Genomic DNA, 17709 nt, shown 5'->3' on the forward strand with positions numbered 1-17709 from the left:
AGGAGAAAGGGACATTAGAGTCACAGAATAACTATATGAAATTTTTTAGATCTTTGACACTTCTTGAGCTAGGTCCTACAAGCTCCTCTGCCACAGAACAATTGATTTACATATTATAATTCTGCATTAAAGCATATTGCTACTTGTAATGGTTATTTTAAAAATTGATAGAAGTCCTTGGATATTCTTCCTGCTGAGAGAAGATGGCTGCTCCATGCAAATCTGGGCAACTTTGTTTCAACCCATAGAGTATGGCAGAGGTGATGCTGTATGACTTCCCAAGCTAGATCGTGAAAGGCCGTGGACACCATCCCCCCTTGCCCCTCTCCCTGACCCTCTTGGGATGCTCACGCTAGGGGAAGCCAGCTGCTATGTAAGAAGTCAGTATCTTGAGACCGCTATGCTTGAGAGGCCATGTGTAGTCACTCTATTGACAGCCCCATCCGAGCTCCCAACCAATAGCCAGCATCATCTACCCAGCCATGTAATGGCTTCGGATGATGGCAACTTCAGCAAATATCTTAGTACAACCACACGAGCATCCCCAGAAGAGAACTGCTCAGCTGAGCTATCCCCAAATTTCTGACCCACAAAATTGTGAGCAAAGTAAAATGGCTTTTTTTAGGTGTTGGATTTGGGGGTATCTGCTCATATCAATGGATAATTATAACACTACCAGAGATGACTTATGGTATATTCTGATTGATATGTGCTAGTTTTACCAAATTATTTATTTCAAACCACCTCTGCTAGGACCTTGTGTGTTTACACTCAAAGTGATCTACCAGCAACTCTCTTCATCTCACAAATTATAAGCCCAACAATTTAAAAAATAAAAATTTAGAGACAGGGTCTCACTCTGTTGCCCAGGCTGAAATGCAGTGACTCACTACAGCCTTGACCTCTCAGACTCAAGAGATCCTCCCATCTCAGTCTCCTGAGTTAGCTGGGACTACAGGAATGCACCACCACACCCAGCTTTTTTTTTTTTTTTTTTTTTTTGTAGAGACAGGGTCTCAATGTGTTGCCCAGGCTGGTCTCAAACTCCTGGGCTTAAACATTCCTCCTGTCTCAGCCCCTCAAAGTGCTGGGATTACAGGCTTGACCATCATGCCTGGCCCCGATAATTATTTTCTCATAATTAATCCAAGACTTTTTCCAGTATTCTGTATGTCTGAGGCTCTTGGCCTGACATTTGCACAAGGAGCAAGTAGGTTAGAGATGTAGCTACTCTTTTTTTTTTTTTTTTTTTGACAGGGTCTCACTTCATTGTCCAGGCTGGAGTGCAGTGGTATGATCATGACTCACTGCAGCCTCAGCCTCTTGGGCTCAAGAGCTCCTCCCATCTCAGTCTCCTGAGTAGCTGGGACTACCATACCACACACTACCATACCCAGCTACTTTTTTGTATTTTTGTATTTTTAGGTAGAAATGGGATTTCACCAGGTGGCCCAGGCTGGTCTCGAACTCCTTAACTCAAAGAATTCACCTGCCTCTACCTCCCAACATGCTGGGATTACAGGCTTGAGTCACCACGACTGGCTTGCTCCCTCTTAATGTTCAGTGATGATACGTCCCCTATCACCTTGTGGAGATACTTGCCAAGAATAATGTAAGATGGTCTACAAGTTTCACTGACTCTAAATTTTGTGAATAGAAATTGGTTATAAGTCACATTGCATGGTTTAAATTAGATTACCAGTTAATAATGTTCTTATAAAAAATTCTTTTTGAAGATATTATGCTAAGTGAAATAAGCCAGTCACAAAAGGACAAATAATGTGTGACTGCAGTTACAGGAAGTACCTAGAATATAGGTACCCAGAATATAGGAGGTACCTAGAATATAGACAGAAAGTGGAATAGTAGTTGACAGGGGCTGAAGAAGGGAGAAATGGGGGAATTCATGTTTAATGTATGCAGAATTTCAACTGGGAAAGATGAAAAAGTTCTAGAAATGGATGGTGGTGATGGTTGCACAACATTGTGAATGTGCTTAATGCCACAAAACTGTACACTTAAAAATGATTAAAATGATCAAGTTTATGTTATGCTTTTTTTTTTTTTTTTTTTTTTTTTGAGACGAAGTCTCGCTCTTGTTCCCCAGGCTGGAGTGCAATGGTGTGATCTTGGCTCGCTACAAGCTCCGCCTCTCATGTTCAAGCGATTCTCCTGCCTCAGCCTCCTGAGCAGGTGGGATTACAGGAGCACACCACCACGCTCAGCTGATTTTTGTATTTTTAGTAGAGATGGGGTTTCACCATGTTCGTCAGGCTGTCCTCGAACTCCTGACCTCATGACCCACCTGCCTTGGCCTCCCAAAATGCTGGGATTACAGGTGTGAGCCACTGCACCCGGCCAAATATTTTTTACAACAAAAAAATTCAAAAAGAAGTTTCTACTCCAACACCCTTTATTACAATCAAGAAAAGAAGGAACAGATCAGATAATCCTTTGAGAAGTATGAAATAGAATGATCTCCCTTCTCTTTTCAAATTCCCCCTACCATAACAAATAGGAAGATAAATATCCTCTTCTGGTCTGATCACAGTGTCTTATTATCATGAACCAGAAATTGCCTCAAAAAAGGTAGCTGCAGTATCTAATGCCTGCTAAAAATAATGGCTAAACAATGATAATGAAATTAAAACTCATCGTTTGTGGGAGCTATTGTCAACTCATTCAATGACATTTTGCAATATACTCATCCTGGAGTCCCATCGGAAAGCCATGTCGTTCGGTCAGAGGTGCCGTGGGAATCCTGATGTTTTCCACCAGCCACTGTGGGTGACTAGGAAACACCATTTTTGAAAATTTTCTATGCCCAAACAGTGTGTAACTCTAGGGACTCAATTAAACATTTGTTCAAGCACTAGAGCACATTCAAAGTGACTTCCTAAGGAAAATTTTGGCTCAATCTTGAGGTGCCCCTGCAACTTACCTTGGAGGAAGACTGGGGTGGTCTTCATCAGTGAGAAAACACTGATTTGCTTCTGCAGTTTTTGTAGGATGGCAAATTTAGTATTTGCTCAGTTGTTTTCCAGACCCTATGAAGCTGTCTTCTATGATCCAAAAGAAATACTAACACTCTGGGCTCTTGCCAGAGAGAATAATCTTAACTTTTCAATTATTTGATTCTTATCAAGATCCCAGCTGAGAGAAGTAATATGTGGGGAAGACTGCAGAGTGGATATGTTATTTAGTATTCAAAGTGAATCCCCAAATACAGAATTATACTAGCTCAGTCTGACAGGACTCACCTTAACTCAAGTCTTGGTTTTCATGGGAGGTTATTACAAGAAACAGGGCTGTAATATCCCCTTTTGCTTTTCCATAAAAGTACTGCTAAGACATTGCCTGTTACATCCCTCAGAGCCCTCTGTGGCACTCCATATAGTAAACTCCTTCTGTAATTTCATTTCATTTGAAAACAGGCGTTCTTTGCTTTTTTTCAACAGCAAGATTGATGTCATTTATGTTTTTTTCTCTCTTTACTTTGGCTGCTAAGAAGCTCCGACCCAAATCTGAAGCACAATCTCAGTAATCATGTTAACTCTTAGGGATGGCTTATTTCAAGTTTCCTTTTCCTTTTTTTCTCTCCTGGTTTTCTATTTTGATTTTACCAATTCATTTTAAATGGGGTGTTTTCCATCATAGACCACCCAGATTCTTTCTGGAAAGAAGTAATACGTAAAACATACTTAATTCATAACTTTTGACTCCCTTTGATTGTGTCATCTCAGCTCAGCCTCAATTTACAGAAATTGGCCCCCAAAATGACTGCATAACAAACTTAAGGAAGAAAGTGACAACTTAAAGTTGGTAGAAGGAAACATACTGAAGGCTCTAGAAGAGGTAGTACACTAAATTCTTATCAAAGACACACCTAATAGAGAAACACCCTTCAGTGAGCTCTTTCACCTACATGGAGCCCAAGACAGGGTGAAGTTTGGCCAGACTCAGCTTACAATTGGACAATCCTTCAGCTGACAGTAATCTCCCCTTCATGGAATTCCCTATGAGCTTATTGAGATCCTACCTTGAGAGATTTACCATTTTCTACCCTTTGGTATCTTTTTTTTCAGACAGTCTCACTCTGTCGCCCAGGCTGGAGTGCAGTGGCGCTATCTGGCTCACTACAACCTCCGTCTCCTGGATTCAAGCCATTCTCCTGCCTCAGCCTCCCGAGTAGCTGGGATTACAGGCGCCCACCACCACACCTGGCTAATTTTTTTGTATTTTTAGTAGAGACGGGTTTTCACCGTGTTAGCCAGGATGGTCTTGATCTCCTGACCTCGTGATCCACCTGCCTCGGCCTCCCAAAGTGCTGGGATTACAGGCGTGAGCCACCGTGCCCGGCTATCTTTTATTTGTAAAATTACTTCCTCTCTCCTATCACTAGACTGGATGATCTATGAGGGCAGGGGAGCTGTATCATTTATAGTCTATCCCTCAATTCCTTCTTACCCTTTCCAATAGACGCAGTTGTTTAAATATTCACTCACTCACTAAATAAGTGATGTTCTTTCAAAGATTCCTGTGATGTGTTATTTACTCCTGGAAATCTGCTGCACAATATTGTCCCGTTCTCTGTAGTGTCAAACACTGGATGTTTGCCCAGACAAGATACCAAGATCTAAAAAGCATGCGACTTTCCTGGCATTGCTCTGTTTTCTAATTAGGATGAGCCATAAAGTTTCTGATAAGTAAATACATATTAGTCTCAGTTGGTCCTTTCTATTCCTTTCCAAAATTATCTTGATCATTAATTTCACTTTCCAAATTACTATGCTTATTTGTGTTGCATGATGGGAACTGAAAGATTTTGGAATGCATTCCTCAAAAAAGAGTCGGTTTAAATACCAATTTGTATGATTATGTCACTTGGGAATTTTCTGATTTGAAAAATCTGGGATAATTAAAAAAAAAAATCCTAAGTAGCAACCTGCTACAAAAGATGTAAGTCAACTTCCATTCACAAACAGGAGATCACAACAAATTTAGTGGCTACCTCTTAATCATAACAAACCTGGTGGCGCTGGAGAGAAAAAGGAATTTATGATGGCAAGTCTGTTAAGCTAACCAGTAAGCACATACACATAATATTATGTTTGCGGGTGGGTGGAGGCTGCAGGGCATTAATATTCGTTGGGTGTCCAGCCTGGCGTTTGTGCTTCAGCTTTTGGGTTTCGTGCTCCAACTCCCGCAGAGTCACAGACAGCAATCTGCCCCTTTCCCCACCCGGTCTCAGTTCAGGCGGAGGTACAAGAAACGCCACGCACGAGTCCTCACACCGGCGGGCGCAGAGCGGGGCGCCAGGGGCTGCCCGCGGGGTGCACCTCCCCTCCACTACGTCCTCGTTGCGGCAGGGATCGGGGCGCGCCGGGGGAGCCGCCCTTCGCCCCCGAGGCCTGGGCGCGCAGGAGGTGTAGGACTCTGGGATTTTTGGGCCAAAACTCCGGCTCGGGGTCCCCGCTGCCTGGGGCGCGAAAGTTGCCCCTTGGAGAAACAAACGGTTCCGTCCCCAGGGCGGCGCAGCGAGCGCGCGGACAGGTCCTCGGGCAGCAGGGGGACGGGTGCAGACGACCGGGGACTGAGAGAGGGGGAGTGCTGGACCGCTCCACTAAGGTGCCTCATGCCGAGGCCACCAAGACGGTCCCGGAGATGGCGTCGGCTCCTGAGTCTGCGGCGCCAAAGTGCTCCCAGGTGGGGCGGAGCGAAGGGGGTTTAAATTTCTCCCTCCTCGCAAACGTCCCCTTGCCTCGGTCGGAACGTATTGCGCCCAGACACCTCTCGAGGCAGGGAGATTGGACTTTCCCAGATTGGAGGGAAATCTAGAGCTGGTATTTACAGTTTTTGTAAAAGAAAAAAAAAAAAGTGTTTTGAGGAGAAGAGGTGAAGGGTAGGAGAGGAGAAGTGTTAAAATTTCTACCAAACCACGAGAAACCTCACTAGTTTTAAATTCGTGGCAGTTTGTTGGCTTTCTCCAAATGTCCTCAGATTAGCCTGACAGCTCCTCACCTAAAAATATCGAGTAAAAGCCCCCAAACCAGGAGCAGTTAAACGGTGTCACTGAATTCAATCTCAGAGCGATTATGGAGTTAATTCACATAATAAGCAAATCACAGAGTTGACAGATTATTATATGAACACGGACAAATTGTTACATAAAATATTTTGATACTGATTGTTTTATTAGTAATGTTAAGCCCCTTTATGGCTGTTTCTTTTTCCCGGGACTGACATGTTATACAATGCTCACTGCTAAATAAATAAACCAAAATGGTGTGAACTAATTGTCTCCCTTATTTAACTGTACCTTTTCATTAACATTATTCACATGATTATTGATAATTCCATTGGCTATTTACAAGGGCAAAGTTTTTCTGTTGCAATTGTTACCCACAGAGAAAAATATGTTAACATAAAGTGGACTTGAATAACATCCAGATTTGAAAACTGATACTATTGATGTTTAAAAATATGTTAAGAGTTGTTCTATCCCTAGACTATTAGAAAATTTAAACTGCACGTGCCCCAACTAATTAAAAACAATTTAAATTATTATTAATTATTAAAGAGAAAATACAAGGGATATAATAATTAGCCAAAACTTACTAATTTAAGTGTTGCCAAATGTAGTCAAAATTTACAAAAATACATTTTTATTTAGCAAAGAAAAGATAAATATAATTTATTGTAATTTATTTTTTATTTTATCAAAAAGGTATGGTACATTTTTCTTAATTTTATGTAATTAAGCTTTCTAATTTTAATAGAGCCATGTGCATACACAATCAAAATGATTAATAGGTATTTTGTTGATAAAAGGAAAAACAGAAACTCAATCTTTTATATTTCCACTAAAGCTTCCTAGACAAGAAAATATTTTAGCTAATGAAAAATCTTGAATACCTTAAGTGGGGCATTATAGATCACAGCAGAAATAGGTGAAAGGTGATTTAATTTAATTTAATTTAGCTGGTTTTATCCCTTCTCCCGGAAACTGGAATCTATCTATAGGGTGAGGTGCACTGGGAGGACAGGTGGAGAATTGGGAAAGAAAAAGGAAGAAACTGAAAGAATTTCAGTTTATAAAGAACAACATAAGTACATTGATAAATCAGATATTTTTTCCTATAAAAAATAAAGTACAATAGTAAAACTCATTAAAATTTCCTACAACGCAGAGGAAGTCTTTAAGCAGTACTATCTATACCACCATACCATTCTCTTTCTGAGTGCCAATTTAACTAAAATTATGTCTTCTAGTAAGAGAAGTAAGAAAATTCAGAAAGATCACCAAATAAGTGGTGTTTTGCGGGAGGGCACGTGTAGTATTAATAGCACTGAAGATACTAACTACGGCACAGATTTTTTTTTTTCTTTTTTCTTTCTTTTTTTTTTTAAGACGGAGTCTCACACTGTTGCCTGAAATGGAGTGCAATGGCTCGATCTCGGCTCACAGCAACCTCCGCCTCCCGGGTTCAAGCGATTCTCTTGCCTCCACCTCCCGGGTAGCTGGGATTACAGGTGCCTGCCACCATGCCTGGCTAAGTTTTTGTATTTTCAGTAGAGACAGGGTTTCACTATGTGGGTCAAGCTGGTCTGGAACTCCTGACCTTGTGATCTGGCCGCCTCGGCCTCTGAAAGTGCTGGAATTACAGGCATGAGCCACTGTGCCCGGCCTCAATATGAGAATTTGAGGTATTTCAGAGAAAAGCATCACCAGGATTTGAAATTTAAGTTACATCAATTGAAAATATGAAAGGATTTAAGATTATGACCCGTAAAGAAAAGATTCAAGTTACTAGCAATCATATTCAGTTATTTAAGGGTTATCCTTAGAGCCCTGGAGTTGGGACATGCTAAAAGATTTAATAAGAAGAAAGAAGACTTTAATAGCATTGGGAGAAACTGACATTAGAACCTGAAGACTTTCTTGATTATAAAGTTATTGAATTGTAACAAGTCACTAAACAAAGCATTCTTACAAAACTGTACCTCAAGTACTTGCTTAATTTACCTTAATGTTTAGAATATTCTATACCAACTAGCCAAGAAAACTGGATCTGAGGTCCTTCTGGGTGTTTATCATGGAGTTCTACATGGAAATAAAAAATATGCAGTTGTATTCCATTAAGATATTATTTTTAGTAGTAGATTCTTTTTTGGTTTGTTTGTTTTTCTTCTGTATTTTTACAATTTATCTGAGGTTTAAAAAAATAGCCATCTACTAGCTTGGACTGATGACATAAACTCTCTGAACCTTATTTTTTTTCAATGGTTATAATAATTTCTGCATCATAAGTTGGCTTGATGATCAAATATGATAATGAAAGTAATGTTTTGAAAGAGATAATTGCTATTAAAATAAGCCCCCTACAAGTTTATATTATGGATTTCTATAGTTTTATTGCTGTATTGAGTTGCCTTTTCCCAAAGTGGCTAAAAGATGAAGAGCATGCTTGCTTTTTATTGTTAGTTTTTTTTACTTGTACAATCGACTCTTGAACAACCCAGGTTTGAACTGCTCATGTCCACTTATACACATACTTTTTGCAGTGAAAGTTATACCACATATGCCTGCCTCTCCTGCCTTCCCTTCCACCTCCTTTACCTTTTCTCCTTCTGCCACCCCTGTGACAGCAAGACCAATCTCTCCTTTTCTTCCTCCCATTCAACCTACTCAATGTGAGGACAGTGAGGATGAAGACGTTTTGATGATTCACTTCCACTCAATGAACAAGTGAATATATTTTCTCTTCCTTATGATTTTCTTAATAACATTCTATTTTTCTCTAGGTTACTTCCTTGTAAGAATACAGTATATAACACATATAATATGCAAAATATGTGTTAATCAACTATTTGTTATTGGTAAGGTGTCATTAGTAGGCTATTAGTAGTTAAGATTTGGGAAATCACAAGTTATATTTAAATTTTCACTTGTGCAGGGTTGGTACCCCTAACCCCCTGAGTTGTCAAAAAGACAACTGTAATTTAAATTATTTTTTCTTTTGATAAGTTGAATGAATACACTAGTGAAACTTAACATTCTTTAGCATGCCTTAAGGAACTAATTCACCATTAGAAGTGAACATAAGTATTCATACTGGAGGGTTTCAGGGACCCAGCCCGAACTCAGTGAGTCATAAATTCTAACGGTGGAATCCAGGAATTGTAGTTTTTAAAAGCTCCACAAACAAAATGCATGTCCCCAAATGTGAGAATTCCTGACCCAAGAGTTACACTTATTGCCTGCCTTCTGTGGCCAGATTTGCCAGTCATGTCTGCATATTTAGACCTCAGGATGATTTTAGCTAATGATTGTTGTATTATCCCGTTCTCACATTGCTATAAAGAAATACCTGAGACTGGGTAATTTATAAAGAAAAGAAATTTAATTGGCTCACTGTTGCACAGGCTGTATAGGAAGCATGGCTGGGGAGGCCTCAGGAAACTTACAATCATGGCAGAAGGCAAATGGGAAGCAAGCATATCTTCACATGGTCAGTGGGAGAGAGAGAGTGAAGAGGGAAGTGCTACACACTTTTAAGCAACCAAGTCTCGTGAGAACTTATCACGAGAACAGCAAGGGGGAAATCCGCCTCCATGACCCAATCACCTCCCACCAAGTCCCTCCCCCAACATTGGGGATTAAAATTCAACATGAAATTTGGGTGGGGACAGAGAGCCAGGCATATCAATTGTCATCTTCACTCCCCAGCTTTCAGGGAGACTTCAGGAAGTTAATGTCCTTTGCCAACTTGTGAGCTAGCTACACCTCCAAACTCAAAAGCGCTGATAGATTTTTGGGTCTTCTAGAGATTGCAGAGCCTAAACTTTAGGATGACCTTGGAATTTATCATCTATTTCTGATTGATAGATGTGCTAATTATGCTAGAATAAGAATTGTGCTGGGATAATGGGTGCAAATTATGTCTGCTTGGAACAAACAAGGAGATATGGTCAGCCTGCTGAATTTAGAACATGCTTTCTGGAATCATTCTGGAAGCATCAGAAAGATCTTAACAAAACCTCCATAACTGAGGAGATATACTTAATCTCCTTGGGCCCCCCAGATTTTGACTCATAGTTGAAAAAGAGGCCTTAGGATGATTTGGAAGGAGGATCCAGAGTGGTCCCAAAATTCAGACTGCTAGTCCTAGGAAGAAGAAAAGTATCTTCCCTGAGGACCCCCCTTTCACCATCCTGTTAAGCCCCACATTTTCAAACAAGCAAAAAGTGTCATAAGGCAAAGTGTGCCCTGGGGCACCTGAGCTTTTTATTTTTTTTTAATTTTTGAATTTTTGTGGGTATATAATAGGTGTATATATTTATAGAGTATGTGAGATATTTTGATACAGGCATATAATGCTTAATAATCACATCAGGGTAAATGGGGTGTCCATCACACCTGTTTTAAATTCACAGCTGGCTTTTGGATATAGCCCCAAAGCACAGAGCCCCTCTGGTTTGATGGTGAACCGCAGCTTCTATTTTTTGCTTTGTTGACTACTTTTCTCCTTTCTCAACACTCCTCTGAAAAATCTCAACTGTTTTACAGGCCTGATATAATTAATCTTCCCAGATTCTTCCACTTTTTCCATGCCTTTGTAGTATAGCATTGCCTTAACCTCTTGTTTCCAGTCCTTCCTATCTGTTGAACTTTCCATCTCTTTACTGTCCTCTTTTCCACATTATTCTTTCTATCTGGATGCCATGACAGGAAGTTTGACTAGAGGAAGGCCAAAATTAACGTATGAGGACCATATTGAAAGATGAAGAGATAAATATGGCTGGCAGGAAAGGAAAGTGATGGTTGAAAACTCTTATCTAGTTTAAAACATCTTTTGGAAATAGGTATAATCCATAGTTTCAGATAAAAAAGCAGAGGAACAACATTTGAATCTCAGTGTTATTTTTGAAAATATAAGGACTTGTGGTGTGTGTTTGTCACACCACACACTTTATCTTTCCTAAATCCTGAGAGCAACCAAGAGATTGTGAATAGGCAAAATCCATCCAAACATTTATTTTTGATCATTTAGTATCAGCAATAGAGACAAGAATGAAACACAAAGCCTATGAGAACAATGTCTTAGAATTTACTTAAGAACCAAATACCAAGAGGGAGAATGTTCAATGTTCTCTTACATTTCATCTTTATGAAATTTGTTGTTTAAGTTGTTCTACTACAACTGTCTTAATCTTTTCATACGTATATATTTTCATTCCCTGCTGCAGTTCACTGTCTTACAAGGTAAACACATTATTGCTTCTCTCTTTCATAAACCATGAACTTCCTCTCCATTTCTACAGATGAGAAAACTAAACTTCCTTTATTTGTAATTCATTTCTGAACTCTCACTAAAGCATGAACCCCTGTACATTATCACAACGCTAAACTCCTTGCAAATTACTTCCCTCCTTTTGCCTAAAAAAAATAAATGAAAAGAGTCTTAGACAAGTAAGGTTAGCATTTCCAGAGGAGTGGCATGAACATTTCAAATAATAAAACTTGAAGGCAGGAAATGTCATGCCACCGTGGATATCTCTGACTATATAAAACATTTGCCATTTTTTCAAGCTTTTTCATAAACTTAGCTGAGTTAGGGGCAAATTCTTGCCCTTTTTTAGGTAAAAGGGAATGATCACACTAAAACCATAAAAGATTCCATAGTTTGAGTTTTCCTTTTCAGGATTATTGAAGTTTGAAATAATGAATTCCAAAATTAAGGGTGCAAATTCTTGGAAAACCAAACCAAACTAAAAATAATGGAAACAAAGAAGAGGTTTATCACACACTACAGCAAATCAGTTCTTAATTTTTGCAATTTCACTCCCCTGAACTTTATGATTTTACCTAAATTATATATCTAGTAAAAGTAGAATTATTCATCTGAGAAAGAATTGCATAAAATGTGACTATTTTACTGAACTAAATGTGGATGTTCAAAGTTTGAGCAGATCTTTTACTAAATTGATTAATATTTTGAAACTCTATGACTATGAAAGCTTTTCTAGGAAAAAGTTTATATAGTAAAATATTTAATAAAAACAAACAAATAAACAAAACCTCCAACCTTTGGAATTACCAAGAAAAAGATATTCAAGATATTGGCATATCCTGTAAAACACACCTGGGAATTTAATAATGTTTTACTTCTTAGCTTATTAGCTCCACTTAAATTAACAGTGATTGAAATACACTCTACCCTTTTCTTCAATAAACTTTTCATTCATTCACAAATACAATGGGCCTCTCCCTGGAATTAGACCTTTCATTTTTTGAAAAGCCTGCTTGACCTGTAAGAGTTTTCAATTAATCAAAACAACAAAACAAAATGTGAAATACGCACCAAGGAGCTGAGGCTCCTTTAGCATTCCCTTAGAATAAACATTGTCGCTTATCACAGACTGTCCTACAAATCCCTGGAATTCTTCATAAAGTGAACATTCCAAAATGTAATTGCCCTCTTAACCGACAGTTAACAAATCCCATTAAAACGTTAACTGGCTACCATACCAAAGAGAGAGAGAGAGAGAAAAACTGGAGTGAGAAGCATACGATTTGGAAGAAGTCAGACTGCTTTGCCTCTCTATCCCTCTGTTTATAAGAAAGGAATAGTTGTTAATGAAGATCAGACCAAAACCAACATCTCGTTTGCAGGGTCGAACAACTCACGGGCCTTTAAATATTTAAAAAACAAAACAAGTTGCACAATCAATGTTATGCTTTAAGTAATCTACTTAAATAATCTCAGAGCTGTTTCAGATTTCATTCCTAGAAATAAAATGAAATCCAGAAACATAAATTTTCATCAGACAGCTTGATATGTTTGTAACATATATATACACTAACAAACAACAAGCACATATACAGATGTCTTACTTTCAATGTTTTAAGATTATGTGCACCTGAATGATTAAACTAGAAGAAGTGTAACACGTCTGTTTTAATAGAATATGAAATAAAATCTTTATATATACTTCAAGCATTTGGGAATACTGGTATAGAAATTAATAAATAAAAGCTTAAATCTCCTCAAACATCAGTAAGTCATCATTTTAAAGGTGCTACATACTTTCCATGGAGAGTTAATATGGTAGACAAGAAGCCTCCCTTAGACCATGGAAGTTGCAGTAGAATGAAAATAGAGCAAGGTGAGTGAGAAAGCCATGCTTGGCTCTTTTAACCACATTATTTATCACAATAATGAAATTCTATCAAAAGCAGTGGTCAGGACGATGTATTACATGGCCAAATCATGAAGCATCCTTACCATCAGTACCCAAAGACCTCACGATTCTGGTCATCTCACAGATCAGCTTAACGTTTGTCCTACTCGGTTATTAATGCCTCTGCACTACAGCAACAATGTTTACAGCATAGCGATGCTCCTTTGCTCTAGATGTACTGTCAGCATGCTTGTCATTTGAGCAATATTTTTTAACTCATGAAGTTGACATCTTTGCTCAGTTTAGGTTTGTGGGCTGAGCCACAGGACCTTTCTTCCGGATGACCGAACACCATGCCTGTGGCTGGCCACATATGTATTTTAATCATTGAGTTCAAAAAAAGCTGGGAGAATACAGACGGCTTGAGACCCAGGACCAGATGTGCTTCCTTACTCTGAAATCTCTGCTGCAGTCCTTCTCCCTTGACCTTCAATATTAATCTTCATGCAGTCTAACTTAGCTGTTTCAGAGATGCAAGTTTAAGAGTACAAAGGTGTCTTTTTCTTTTACCTTGTGCCCATCCACCTCTTCACCAAGGACCGACAGAGACGACTTCCTACAGTGAAGGGGAGTTCAAAGTGCAAATTGCTTTCAGTGAGCTAGCATTTCTTTCTTTCTTTCTTCTCTTTCTTTCTTTCTTCTCTTTCTTTCTTTCTTCTCTTTCTTTCTTCTCTTTCTCTTTCTTTCTTTCTTTCTTCTCTTTCTTTCTTTCCTTTCCTCCTTCCTTCCTTCCTTCCTTCCTTCCTTCCTTTCTTTCTTTCTTTCTTTCTTTCTTTCTTTCTTTCTTTCTTTCTTTCTTTCTTTCTTTCTTTCTTTCTTTCTTTCTTTCTTTCTTTCTCTTTCTTTTTCTTTATTTCCCTTCCTTCCTTTCTTCCTTCCTTCCTTCCTTCCTTCCTTCCTTCCTTCCTTCCTTCCTTCCTCCTTCCTTCCTTTTTTTTTTTTTTTGACAGGGTCTCACTCTGTCGCCCAGGCTGGAGTGTACACTGCAAATGCAGCTCACTGTAGCTTCGACCTCCTGGGCTCAAGAGATCCTCCTGCCTCAGCTTCCCAAGTAGCTGAGGCATGACTACAGGCATGCGCCACCATGCCTGGCTAATATTTAAAAGGTTTCTTTGCAGAGGCCGGATGTGTTGGCTCATGCCTGTAATCCCAGCACTTTGGGATGCAGAGGTGGGTGGATCTCTTGAGCTCAGGAGTTCGAGACTAGCCTTAGCAACGTGGTGAAACCCTGTCTCTGTCAAAAATACAAAAAGTTCACCAGGCTTGGTGGTGTGTGAATGTGGTCCCAGCTACTCGGGAGGCTGAGGTGGAAGGATCGCTTGAGCCTGAGAAACAGAGGTTGCAGTGAGCCAAGATTGTGCCACTGCATTCCAGACTAGGGGACAGAATGAGACCCAGTTTCAAAAGAAATTTTTTTTCTTTGCAGAGATGGGGTCTCCACCCTGTTGCTCAGGCTTAGTATTTTAATTCACACTACAGTATAAATAATCCTTTCAGTGCCTGAAACGTTAATAGGTAGAATTTGTGCAGGCATTGTAAGAAGCACTTCATAATTACCTCACTCACTAACCATCCCCAATAAACTCTAACTATCCCCATTATGTAACTAGGGACAATAATGTTTAGGGGAGGTTAAGTAACTTGTCCAAGGTTGATATAGGATAGATCCCAGCCTCACTCATATGCTTATGATTCTCTATTTTACCACCTCTTTTACTGTTTCCCTAAATGCTACCATCTCTTGCCTCATCCTCTATCCTGTGAGAATCATCTATGGACTCCATTCCGAATCTTTTTACCTTACACTTTTCTCTAGAAGATCGATTTCTTTCCTTTATTTAAGGGTTCTTAACCTAGGACCTAAGAAAGAACCTTTAGGGGAGGAGCCTTGGGAGAGACAAATAAATGCCTTGAAGTTGTTCATTTTCATGTGCATGAACAGAAGTGCATTTTTCAGGAAGAGGAGTTCCCATGGTTTTCATCAGGTTCTCAAGGAATCTGCTACTGCAAAATACTAAACCCGTGACTTGATTCAATTTTCAGGGCAGAGAGGTAAGAGAGAATAAATTTGCCTGGAAAGTGGATTCTTGGTGAAATCAAAGTAGCACGAGTACAATTCACTGTAAACTCCACAAATCTGTTCTGAATTTTCCTAGAGGATCTGTTGTAAAAGCTTTGCCTAGTGCCCACAGTTTAGCTCTACACATCTCAGGTGTGATCAGGAGCATGGCAGGTATGATACAACCTGGGGCAGGTATGTGAGGAGTGGGGATGGTAGAGCACGTAGGGGTATTTTTTGATATTTCTTTGGAAAAGCGATCTTAATTTCAGACTTGACTGGGAGAACTACAGTGCCCCTGAGCTTCCATCCTGCTCAGTAAGAAGTTGAGGAAAGTAGAAAAAATGGTAACAGTAATGGTAGAGGGTGTCTGTGAGCTACAGCTTCCTCAGATCTCTAAAGATGTATTCAATAGCCTCAGTGTTTATGATGCGATTCACCTGGTCATACAGGACAAAATTACACACAGTTCTCAGATAAGGCCAGACTATTTTGATCATCATTAGCATGTTACAAGAATTGAACATCAGTGAGATTTAATGAAATTTAAGGAAGGTATTCTGTGGTGGGTGAATAAGTAGGAATGGTTTAAGAGAAAAACTATACTTTTCAAAACAAAAACACTCAAATGCAAGGAAAAGAAAGATCAATGACTAATGAAGGAAATCCTAGTTTTAACTACCATTTTGATTTTTACTGTTAAAATTAAGTTGTTACCACCTGATCTTATACTTTCTCATTGTTAGAAAGCACAATTAAATTTATAAGAAAAATAATTTCCCTCCACTGGGCATGATGGCTCGTGCCTGTAATCCCAGCTACTTGAGAGGCTGAGGCAGGAGGATTACTGGAGGTCAGGAGTTCAAGACCAGCCTGGGCAACATGGTGAGCACCACCCCCCTCACAAAATAAATACACAAAAAATAATTTCTTTCTGAAAAACAGTGGCTGTTGTTCTGGGAGTGGCAATGGTAGAGAGGTGGAGAGTGGAATGAATTAGATGTGATGGCATATTTTTTTCTACTGAAAGAAAAAGGACAGATCTAAGGTGGTTTAACACATGTAACTAAAGTCTGAAGGACCTGTGCCCAAAATGTCAATAAACATTGCAGAACTTTACCAGAGGAGGCTATTTCTGGCAGCTGAGCTGGATCCAAGTAGCTAGTCCCAAGCAGAAGGAGATCAAATCAGGAGGGGCCCAGTGTGTACAATCAAAATTCCTGGGGAAAAAAAAAAAAAGACAGAAAGGAGCCAGGAGCCCATGTATGGGGTATCTTTTGTGGCTATCTGTAGAGCAGGTAACATGAAGAAGGACGTTAGACTGAAAGGTAGATCTTGGTTACAAGCTGAAAAGAATCTCCAGGACTAAGCTAATGAAGATGTAACCACCCAGTGGTTCATTTTGCTTGCTGCCCAGACAGAATCCATTTATTAAGACAAGGGAGTTGCAACAGAGAAAGAGTGATTCACTCAGAGTCAGCTAAAAAGAGACTGGAGTTTTATTATTACTCAAATCAGACTCCTTGAAAATTTGGAGACTAGAGTTTTTCAAGGATAATTTGGAAGGTAGGGGACCTGGGAGTGGGGAAATGCTGATTGGGTTGGAGATGAAATCATAGGGAAGCTGTCCTCTTGAACTGAATCGGTTCCTGGGTGGGGGTCACAAGGCCGGCTGTCAAGTTTGAGTGGAGCCATCTGCCATCAGAAATGCAAAAATCTGAAAAGACGTCTCAAAAGGCCAATCGTAGGTTCTACAAATAGTGATGTTATCCACAGGAGTAATTGGGGAAGTTGCAAATCTTGTGGCCTCTGGAATAAAGGCTGGTAATTATTTAACTACACCTACATATTAGTAGAATTCAGGCCCTTCTTATCCTCTTATCTTGGTGGCCTTTCATTAGTTTTACAAGGGCAGTGTACTTTGGGGGAAGGACTATTATCATTTAAACTATAAACTGAATTTCTCCCAAAGTTAGCTTGGCCCACACTCAGGAATGACGGAAGACAACCAGGAGGTGAGGCTAGAAGCAAGATGGAGTCAGCCATGTCAGATTTCTCTTACTGTCATAATTTCGCAAAGGTGATTTCAAAGATATGTGACACATGAGAGACATTATACTACAAGGCACTTTTAAACCTTGACTGGGGGCAACAAGACAACATGAAACTGTAGTTTTAGCCCTTGGTTATATATGGTTTACATTACCAAATTCTCTGTGCACACAAAAGTCATACAAACTCATTGTAAAATGTGTTTTCTAGTGTGCACAAAACTATACAGAATTATATAACCTCTGGATACAATCTGTAACCTAAAAGTCTATATGACTCTTCCCATAATCCAAGTACTTTTCCCAGAGGCAACCAGTGTTAATAATTTTATGTGATTGGTGAATTTATGAAAT

The sequence above is a fragment of the Macaca nemestrina genome, chromosome 10, assembly GCF_043159975.1.
Source record: "Macaca nemestrina isolate mMacNem1 chromosome 10, mMacNem.hap1, whole genome shotgun sequence".
Classification (NCBI taxonomy): Eukaryota; Metazoa; Chordata; class Mammalia; order Primates; family Cercopithecidae; genus Macaca; species Macaca nemestrina.